The sequence below is a fragment of the Elephas maximus genome, chromosome 6 (genome assembly GCF_024166365.1).
Source record: "Elephas maximus indicus isolate mEleMax1 chromosome 6, mEleMax1 primary haplotype, whole genome shotgun sequence".
NCBI classification, from domain to species: Eukaryota; Metazoa; Chordata; class Mammalia; order Proboscidea; family Elephantidae; genus Elephas; species Elephas maximus.
In genome coordinates this window covers 77513070-77523944 of record NC_064824.1, presented here as the reverse complement: position 1 = coordinate 77523944, position 10875 = coordinate 77513070, and the positions used below count along the sequence as shown (strand labels likewise).

Genomic DNA, 10875 nt, shown 5'->3' with positions numbered 1-10875 from the left:
GCAGCTGAGGGATTAGCCACTGCACCACCAGGGCTCCTAACTGGTAGTCAAAAAAAAAAAAACTGTTGTCGTTGAGTTGATTCCAACTCATAGACAATTTCCTAATTTACTATCAATTTACTGTCACTCTTAGTTAACATGAGCTTCGTAACAGAATTTAGCAAAGGGCAGAGTAGAACTGCCCCATAGGGTTTCCAAAGAGCCTCTGGCAGATTTGAACTGCCAACGTTTTGGTTAGCAGCAGAGCTCTTAACCACTACACCACCAGGGCTCCAACTAGTAGTCAGGAGGTCTAAATTCCCTTTTTTTTTTTTTTTAAATTTTTATCATGATTTAAGCACAAGTTTACAATTCGAGTCAGTCTCTCACACAAAAACTTATACACACCTTGCTACATACAAAAATATGGAACACTTCACGAATTTGCATGTCATCCTTGTGCAGGGGCCATGCTAATCTTCCCTGTAGCATTCCATTTTTAGTATATGCACTGCTGAATCGAGCACAGAAGGTCTAAAGTCTTGATATTTCTTTTGTTAACTAAGTCCAGAATTGGGTATGTTGTTTATTTAACTTGTCTGGGTCTCAGGAAAATGAGGATGTTGGAAAAGGTGGCCTAGCTTTAAAATCCTGTGATTCTGCACCTAGAAAAAAAGACATCAGGTATGTTAGAAAAAGGTTTTGCTGATTTTACAAAAAATGAAACACTGCTTTTTAATCTCTCGTTTGGCCTGTTTACCAAAAACGTTTTGTGAAAGTATTATTGTGGTGGGGGGACTCACCTGACACAAATGAACGCAAACTATGTTGGCCTTACAAAAAGTTCTGTTGTCTAAAGGGCTCCAAATACACTGGCCTAGATTATGAACTAATAGGTGGCCAAACAACAAACAAAAAAAACAAAGCTTGAAAGTGTCATCTTTACAATTTCAAAGGCCTGAAAAATAAATGTTTTAAAAAATACCAGACCTTTTTAGCTTCCTCAATGAGAGAAATTTTGACCTTGGGATTAAAACGTCAAATGTAAAAACTAATAAATGCTCAGAGTAATTTCATTAAAATTATTACATAATATTTTAAAAACTCAATAATGTATTAAGGTAAATTATTAAAATAAATACCATAAAATATTTTTTCCTGATAAGCCTTTAAATTTTAAAATATAATACTTTGACAGTATTTAAAAGTTAATTTTGAAAGGTTAAGGAAATACCCCCACATTTGCATTTTTGTTTTCCCTCTGAAAGGCAAGGGTTACAGAATGAAGAACACAAACCTAGTGATGCAGTTTTGGTACCACCATCTCATAGTTTTGTCACTGTGGTATTTTGGTTATAAGATACAGAAGCCCAAATATGTCATCTCAGGGATTAGGGTGTCAGAGTTTGGTTTTCGTTTGTTTTGTGAAGAAAACATGTGGAAATTAGAAAACTGAAATCTCAGCCATGATACCAGGCTTCCCGTGAATACCAGAGAAGCCGAACAACTAAACCTTCTAGGAGAAAAAGAATGCAAATTAAGTTGAGCTTTGTGGAACACAAAATTTGAAGGGCCTTCTGTTATATAGAAGCCCTGATGGCACAATGGTTAAGAGCTTGGTTGCTAATCAAAAAGGTGGGCAGTTGGAATCCACCAGCTGCTCCTTGGAAACCCTATGGGGCAGTTCTACTCTGTCCTATAGGGTTGCTGTGAGTTGGAATTGACTTGATGGCAATGGATTTGGTTTTGTGTCTTTGGATCTGCTATTACATAGGAGCTCAGTAGGTTCAATGGTTAAAGCACTTAGCTGCTAATGAAAGGTAGGCAGTTCGAACCCACCAACCACTCCTCATGGGAAAGATGTGGCAGTCGGGTTCCGTAAAGATTACAGCCTTGGAAATTCTATGGCAATAGATTTGATTTGGTTGTTGGTATGTTACACATGGAGTCTCTGAGTGGTAGAAACAATGAGCATGCTAAACTGCTAACCAAAATGTTGGAGGTTTGAGTCCACCTAGTGGGACCCTTAGAACAAAAGCCTAGTAATCTACTTCCAAATAATCAGCCATTGAAAACCCTGTGGAGCACAATTCTATTCTGACACACATGTGGTCACCATGACTCAGAATGGACTCAACTGGTTGTGTTTTCTGTTGTAGATGATGTCTCCATGAGTTGAGCCTACTCGACGGCAACTAACAACATCAGAATCCAGGGCAACACTCCAGTGCTCAGCAGCAAGAGTTTATGGATTTCCCTCTCTCTGGTGGAATACCCTAATCACCTGGGGGGACGTTCTTAAAATACAGGTTTTGAGGCCCTATCTGCATGTGGAAACCTTGGTGGTGTAGTGGTTAAGTGCTACAGCTGCAAACTAAAAGGTTGGCAGTTCAAATCCACCAGCCACTCCTTGGAAACCCTATGGGGCAGTTCTACTCCGTCCTATAGGGTTGGTATGAGTTGCAATCAACTTGACGGCAATGGGTTTGGGTTTTTGTTTGTTTTTTTTTTAATCTGCATGTGAAAGCTGAATGATGCATAAGGAAGACCGAAGAGCGGACACCTTTGAATTGTGGTGTTGGCGAAGAATATTGAACATACCACGGACTGCCAGAAGAACGAACAAATCTGTCTTGGAAGAAGTAAAATCAAAATGTTCCTTAGAAGCAACAGTGGTGAGACGACATCTCACATACTTTGAACATGTTATCAGAAGGGATCAGTCTCTGGAGAAGGACATCATGCTAGGTAAATCAGAGGGTCAGCGAAAAGAGAGGAAGACCCTCAACAAGATGGGTTGACACAGTGGCTACAACGATGGACTCAAGCATAACAAGAATTGTGACGATGGCACATGACTGGCAGTGTTTTGTTCTGTTGTACATAGGGTGGCTCTGAGTCAGAATCAACTCAACGGCACCTACCAGCAGCAACATCTGCAAAGGTTCAACTAGATTTTGAACACCTTGCTCTTTGTGTTGCCATGATTTTGCTACTCTCTTGGTATCTGCTTGTTTTTGTTTTCATGATTGCCTCCTACCAGTTGGCTCCCTCAGCTTCTACTCTGTGTGTCTTTTCTTTACCACAGCTCACTCTCTCACCTCCTTCAAGTCTTTGCTCAAATGTCACTTGCTCAGTAAGGGCTTCCTTGTTCATGTTATTAAACATTGTATCCCACCCTCTACACCTTCTAGTCCCCTGTTCAACATTATTTTTATTTAACACTTACCACCTTCTAGAAAACTCTGGTGGCATAGTGGTTAAGTGCTATGGCTGCTAACCAAAAAGGCTGGCAGTTCGAATCCACCAGGTGCTCCTTGGAAACTCTACGGGGCAATTCTACTCTGTCCTATAAGGTCGTTATTAGTTAGAATCAACTCGATGGCAACAGGTTTTTTTTTGGGGGGGGGGATCACTTTCTAATAGAACTTGACTCCACAGCAAGAGGGTTTTTTTTTTTTTTTTATGGTTTAGTTATGTACTGTGTTTCTTGTCTGTCCCAATCCATGAGGCAGAATTTTTTTGTGTTTTTTTTTCCATATTGTATCCCCAACACCTTAAAGAGAGGAGATGCTTAATAAATATTTGTTGAATAAATCAATGTGTGAATGAATGTTTTCTGCTTTAGTGTTTGGCTGACATAACTTCTGCTCGCTGATGATTATGGCCCCTCCCACCCATGCCCTCCCTTTGTGCCTCCTTTTAGAGTCAGTTTCCCCAATTGGTTGACAGATTGGGTCAGTTTTTTTTTTTTTGTAATGAGTATTTTCTTTTTTTTTTCCTCAAGTCACTTATTTTGGACAACCTGTAACTTTGCTACTTTCAGGTCAAGTGCAATCAGGGATTACCAAAACCAAACCCGTTGCCATTGAATCAATTCTGACTCATAGCAACCCTATAGAACAGAGTAGAACTGCCCCACAGGGTTTCCAAGGCTGTAATCTTTATGAAGGAAACCCTAGTGGCGAGTGGTTAAGTGCTACAGCTGCTAACTGAAAGGCTGGCAGTTCGAATTCACCAGGTGCTCCTTGGAAACTCTATGGGGCAGTTCTACTCTGTCCTGTAGGGTAGCTATAAGTCAGAATCTACTTGACTAAAATGGGTTTGACTTTTTTTTTTTGGTTTAATCTTTACGAAAGCAGACTGCCACAACTTTCTCCCACAGAGTAGCTGGTGGGTTTGAACTGCAGACCTTTGAGTTAACAACTGAGCACTTAACCACTGGGCCACCACAGCTCCTTGATTCAGGGTTTACACAGCACAAAACAGTACTGCCTAGACCATCCCTTCAGTAGGGGTTGTTGGTAGAGCAGTTTCTCCCAGAAACAGACTTTGGTGTGGAGTGAATGCTTAGCAAATTACCTAATCCTACTGAGGTTCAGTAAAATGGCATTAAGAATGCCAGTCTTTCTTACCTCAGAGGGGTCTTGAGAGATTCAAGTACTTAAAATGTCATTTGGATTCTCTGAATAGTTTTAAATGTTATTTTCATTTCACATTTATTTCCATTTGGCAGGGTCCCCTGGTACATAACTTCCAAAGTATTATTTAAGAAGAAAAAATGCAAAAATTTGCACTCGGTCTCCAAAAACAAATTGTACAGAAATAGGATGAAAGGGATACAGTTATATACCCCATATGTGTCAAAGATTTAGAAGTTTTGGGGGTATTTGTTTTTAGCTGGCAAAAGCATGGTATTTATGAATAGAGTGGGGTGGTAGAAAAATTGTTGATGTGATAAACCAAACCAAACCCGTTGCCATCAAGTCACCATCAAAGCTATAGGATGGAGTAATTCTGTAATTGTTATAGAAGCAGACTGCCATATCTTTCTCCCAAGGGGCAGCTGGTGGGTTAGCAGCCCAGTGCTTAACCATTGCACCACCAGGGCTCCTTGGTAATGTGACATCAAGCTGAATTTTGAAATATCAATAGAATGTAGAAGATTACATTCCTCTACTCTTCTATGTAAGCTATCGAACTTACTTCTGGATACTGCAATTTAAAATGCACTAGAGTATGTTTTGACACATTAAACACTAATGACCGAAGACCAGATGAGTTGTGGGATGACATTAAGGACATCATACATGAAGAAAGCAAAAGATCATTAAAAAGAAAGAAAGGCCAAAACGGATGTCATAAGAGACTTTGAAAATTGCTCTTAAGGGCACAGTATCTACACGAATGGAAGAAATGATGAAGTAAAAGAGCTGAACAAAAAATTTAAAAGGGCAGCAAAGGAAGACAAAGAAAAGTATTATAATGAAATGTGCAAAGGCCTGGAGTTAGAAAACCAAAAGGGAAGAATGCGCTTGGTATTTCTCAAGCTGGAAAAACTGATGAAAAAATTCAAGCCTTGAGTTGCTATATTGAAGGATTATATGGGCAAAATATTGAACGACACAGAAAGCATTGAAGAAGATGGAAGAAATACACAGTCATTGTACCAAAAAGAGTTGGTCGACATTCAACCATTTGAGGAGGTAGCATATGGTCAAGAACCAATGGTACTGAAGGAAGAAGTCCAAGCTGCACTGAAGACATTGGCAAAAAACAAGATTCTAGGAACTGACGGAATGTCAACTGAAATGTTTCAACAAACAGATACAGTGCTGGAGGTGCTCACTTGTCTATGCCAGGAAATTTGGAAGACAGCTACCTGGCCAACCAACTAGAAGAGATCCATATTTGTACCCATTCCAAAGGAAGGTGATCCAACAGAATGTGGAAATTATCAAACAATATCCTTCATATCACATGGAAGTAAAACTTTGCCAAAGATAATTCACAAATGGTTGCAGCATAGGGAACTGTGAGAAATTGAATCCAGATTCAGAAGGGAACATGGAATGAGGGATATCATTGTTGATGTCAGATAGATCTTGCCTGAAAGCAGAGAATACCAGAAAGATGTTTACCTGTGATTTATTGACTATGCAATGGCATTCAACTGTGTGGATCATAGCCAATTATGGATAACATTGCAAAGAACGGGAATTTCAGAACACTTAACTGTGCTCATGCAGAACCTGTACGCAGACAAAGATGCCGTCGATCAAACAGAACAAGGGAATACTGAGTGGTTTAAAATCAGGAAAGGTGTGCATCAGGGTTGTATCCTTTCACCATACTTATTTAATCTGTATGCTGAGCATATGATCTGAGAAGCCAGGCTCGAAGAATGCAGCATTAGGATTGGTGGAAAACTCATTAACAACCTTCGATATGCACATGACACAACCTTGCTTGCTGAAAGCAAAGAAGACCTAAAGTGCTTGCTGATGCAGATCAAAGACTACAGCCTTCACTATGGATTGAATCTCAACATAAAGAAAACAAAAATCCTCACAACTGGACTAATAAGCAATGTCATACTAAATGAAGAAAATACTGAAGTTGTCAAGGATTATATTTTACTTGGATCCACAATCAATGTCCATGGAAACATCACTAAAGAAATCAAATGATATGTTGCATTGGGCAAATCTGCTCCAAAAGAGGTCTTTATAGTGTTGAAAAGCAAAGATGTCACTTTGAGGACTAAGGTGCACCTGACCTAAGCCATGATCTTTTCAATTGCCTCACATGCATGCAAAAGCTGGACAATGAATAAGGAAGACTGAAGAAGAACTGATGTTTTTGAACCACGGTGTTGGTGAAGAATACCGAACATACCATGCACTGCCAGAAGAATGAATAGGTCTGTCTTGGAAGAAGTACAGCCAGAATGCTTCTTGGAAACGAGGATGGTTGAGCCTTTGTCTCATGTACTTTGGGCATGATATCAGGAGGGACCATTCACTGAAGAAGGACATCATGCTTGGTAAAGCACAGGGTCAGAGAAAAAGAGGAAGACCCTCTCAATGAGATAGACTGACACAGTGCCTGCAATGATGGGCTCAAACATAGCAATGATTACGTGGATGGTGCAGGAACCTGCAGCGTTTTGTTTTGTTGTACACAGCGTTGCCATGAGTCAGAACTGAAGGGACAGCACCTAACAGCAACAACAGAGTAGGTTTAGATGAGAGGAGGAGATGAATGCGGGCATGTGAATGGAGGATAGGCGTGAAAAGACACATAATATGTAAGGGGAATTGAGCTTGTTCCGTACCTAACAAATAGTGCTAGATTCAGATTTAATGAATGCCTTTAGAGCACCAACTATGTGTAAGGCACTGCACTGGGCATTTTAAGTATACTGTATTCATATTTATAACAATAATTTAAGGTGTTATTATTAGTCCCCCTTCTAGAGATAAGCAAATTCATACTTGGGACAGTTTTGTGGCTTGTTCAAGATTACACAGCTAGGAAGTTGCAGAATTGGAATTTGACCCCACCACTTCAGAATCCAAATTCAGTGGCATTTCTACCAATACCACAGCTACCTACCAAATATTTAGGGAGTTGAATTGCAGTTCATTGAAAGGACTAGTTGTTGTTAGGTGCCATCAAGTCAGTTCTGACTCATAGCGGCCCTGTGTACCACAGAACGAAACACTGCCTGGTCCTGCGCATCCTCACATCCACTGTTATACTTGAGCCCATCGTTGCAGCAGCTGTGTCAATCCTCTTTTTTGATGACTTTACCAAGGATGATGTCCTTCTCTAGAGTCTGGTCCCTCCTGATAACATATCCAAAGTATGTGAGACATAGTCTCACCCTGCTTGCTTCTCAGGGGCATTCCGGCTGTACTTCTTCCAAGACAAGATTTGTTCATTCTTTTTGCAGATCATGGTATATTCAATATTCTTCACCAACACCATAATTCAAAGATACCAATTCTCCTTCAGTCTTACTTATTCATTGTCCAGCTTTCATGTGCATATAAGGTGACTGAAAACATCATGGCTTGGGTCAGCTGCACCTTAGTTTTCAAGGTGACATCTTTGCTTTTTAACACTTTAAAGAGGTCTTTTACAGCAGATTTGCTGAATGCAATGTGTTGTTTGATTTCTTGACTGCTGCTTTCACGGATGTTGATTGTGGATCTAAGTGAAATGAAATCTACTAGGACTAGTCAAAGATTAATATTATTCTAAGGGTGGTTCTCTGACAGTGGAGAGTTCAAGCAAATGCTGGACAGCCACTTTGCAAGGATCTGGTAGTCCCCTCAATTTATACTTATATATAAAAAAGAATGTACTTACCTTAGTGATAAAATATTAAACATGAATGCTAATCATAGAGCCAAACAAACCCAGAAGTAAGGTCTGGTGAATTTAAGTGATTGAGCTAAGTTCATTCAGTAACTATGTGAAAATATAGCACCTTAACTTCATTCTCTAGATTAAGTCTAAGGGTTTTTCTGTTACAAGCAGTTAGCCCTCGTATAGTAACTGGGTAACACAGTGTGGAGCCAGAAGGTATGGAAAGAGAAACGGCAGGGATGTTTTGTGAATTATATAATGGATTGTTTGGCATCCCCTTGCTTTATCAGGATAAGCAAAGAATGTGAGTAGTAGCAGGAGAATGTTTAAAATGATAAGCAGAATTGAATGCCAAGACACAGCAGAGAAAGGAAGCACAGAATGCCATGAAAGGTTAATTGAAGGAAGGCAGGAACTGTGGATCACATTGCATTTCTCTCTTAGTGAGGAGATGGTCAATACCTATTTATCAGATTGAATAATAACTGTCTCATTTCAACAAATATTTAGAGAGGATCTTCTTTTTGCTGAGCACTGTGCTATGTTCTGAAGAGCCGAAGATGAACTAGAGAAAATCTGTCTTCTCAATGACCTCTCAGAAAGGAAACAGGAAAAAAGAAAGTGCTAAGGATTATCGTAGAGAACAAATAAAAGGTTCAATGAAAGCAGAAAGGAAAGAGTATTTAATTCAGTATAAGTGTGAGGGATGAGAATGCGGGTGTGGAGGAAGGAACGGATGTCAGGGAAGACCCCGAAGAGGAGGTAATGCTAGATCTCTTGAAGAATAAGTTTACGTGGTTAAATGAGGATGGATTTCAGATGGAGGAAAATACCTGTTGAATCTGTGTGTGATGTGGGTGTGGTAGGAGTCAGAGCTGGAGATGAAGCTAAAGAGGTAGAGGGATCAGATTACCAGGAGCCTGTATACCATGGTGACTAGCTTGGAACTGATTGTCCAGGAGGAGAGTTTCAGAAGGATTTTAAGGAGGGAGTTACCATGTTCAGTTTTGTGTTTTTGGAACATCCTTTGGCAGTCAAATGAAGAATTGTTGTTAGCTGCCAGTCGAGTTCATTGGTACTCACAGAGACCCCATGAATGCAGAGTAGAACTGCTCTACAGAGTTTTCAAGGCTGTGACCCTTTGGAAGCAGATTGCCAGGCTTGTTTTCTGAGGCATCTCTGGGTGGGTTTGAACAGCAATCACATGCTTAACCATTTGCACCACCCAGGGATTGCTATGGAGCAGGAAGTAGTGAGAACAGAAGAGGAAGTGAAATTAGAAAGACTTGGCCTGTAACAAAGAGGTTTAAGTAGTGGAGACAAATTATTTATCACAGAATGAAGAGGAAGAATTCATCCATGGGATTTTAAATCCGAGAACTTCAGTAGAAAGAGATTTGGTTGCCCAGTTGTTGGAATGGCAAGATTTTGTCAATGGAATTAGGTGATACTGAAGTGAGTTACAGAGTGAGTAATATGGAAGTCCCCAGATGGGAACCACATGGTAGTAAACTTGTGGGTATTAGTCGATGACTCTTCTACCTGAATTCAGGAAATGACATAAAAATTATTTGCGCAATAAAATGAGGGCTTTGAAGTCAGTACATTTGGAGAAAAATAACTGGCGTTGGAGAAGCCGGGAAATAACCATTACTAGAGGGCCATTTGTGGATTAAATTTGCATTGTCCAATGGAAAGACTCTCAAAGAAAAACACATGCCCTAAACAGGGGCAGATTAACCAAGAAACAAGGTTAGTAAGTAAACACGTTAGTAAATACAATTAAACCCGTGTGTACCTTGCTTACTGGTTAATCCGCCCTTGGCCCTAAAACGAGCCTTTCCTCACTGCAACCCTTTCCCCTCCAGCTGCCTTCACCATTCAGCCACACCACAGGCTGTAGGGGAAACACCTCTCCTGGCATCTCTTAGCTGTGGGTATTTGGGGCCAGGGGAATCCCAACAAAAGGAGGATGAGGATGTCAGAATTTCGAGAATCTCGGAGATCATATATTCTAATCTACATATTCCAGGATGAAGACAGAGAACCCAAATGCCTTGCCAAGGTGTCAGGTAGCGAGGTTATTAAACCCAGACTTCCTAACTCTAGGTCCCGTGCTCCTTCCACTAACCCACACAGCCTCTCCAGCTGGGAAGCTAGAAGCTCGGGGAGTGGTGGGCACCGCAGGGTCCGCCCCGGTGAGTCGGAGGCCCCCTCGTTGCCCAGCCTCCCGCTCCCTGCCGGGTGGAACTCCCCGCCCCACAGCCTTCCCGCGCCGGGTGGGGCCGCTTGCTGTCGCCACCCGGGCACGCGCTGGGTCGCGCGGACTCGAGTCGAACAGCGGTGCCGGGAGGTCGTGGGGCCGCCCCCCGCCTGACGCACAGAGTGGCCGGGACGCGATTTGCCGCGAGTGACTGGAGCTGCCGCCGCCGCCGCCGCTCGGGCCCGCTCCGCCCCCAGCCCGCCTTCCTCCCGCCTCGCCCTCCGCCTCCGCCCGCGCCTCGCTCACGTCCCCGCGTCCTCCCCAGCGCCCCGGAGCCGCCGGCCGCCAGCGTCAGCGCCAGCCAGGTGAGTGTGGCCTCCGGGCGGCCCGGGCGGGGAGCACGCAGGCCCCGCGGCCGAGCGGCGAGCTCTGGCCGGTGGAGGCGGCGGCGGCGGCGGCGGCGCTTCGTGCTTTCTTCTCCGGCGCGGGCCGCGGGGCGGCGGGACCGTGCGGCTGTGGGAGGGGCGCCCCCTCCC

At 42.4% G+C, this 10875-nt stretch overlaps 1 protein-coding gene and 1 non-coding gene across 2 annotated transcripts in view; one reads left to right on the top strand and one right to left on the bottom strand.

Annotated features, from left to right (window-relative positions):
- Nucleotides 1-399: 399 nt before the first annotated feature.
- On the bottom strand, nucleotides 400-506 carry LOC126078613 (U6 spliceosomal RNA). The gene has a single exon (XR_007518098.1). It is a non-coding gene; the product is annotated as a U6 spliceosomal RNA (small nuclear RNA).
- A 9907-nt stretch (nucleotides 507-10413) lies between these two features.
- SESTD1 (SEC14 and spectrin domain containing 1) overlaps nucleotides 10414-10875 on the top strand; it is a 128114-nt gene continuing 127652 nt past the window's right edge. Inside the window, exon 1 of the mRNA XM_049887561.1 lies at nucleotides 10414-10704. The gene's annotated coding sequence lies outside the window, so the exon portion shown is untranslated. The remainder of the gene's footprint in view (nucleotides 10705-10875) is intronic.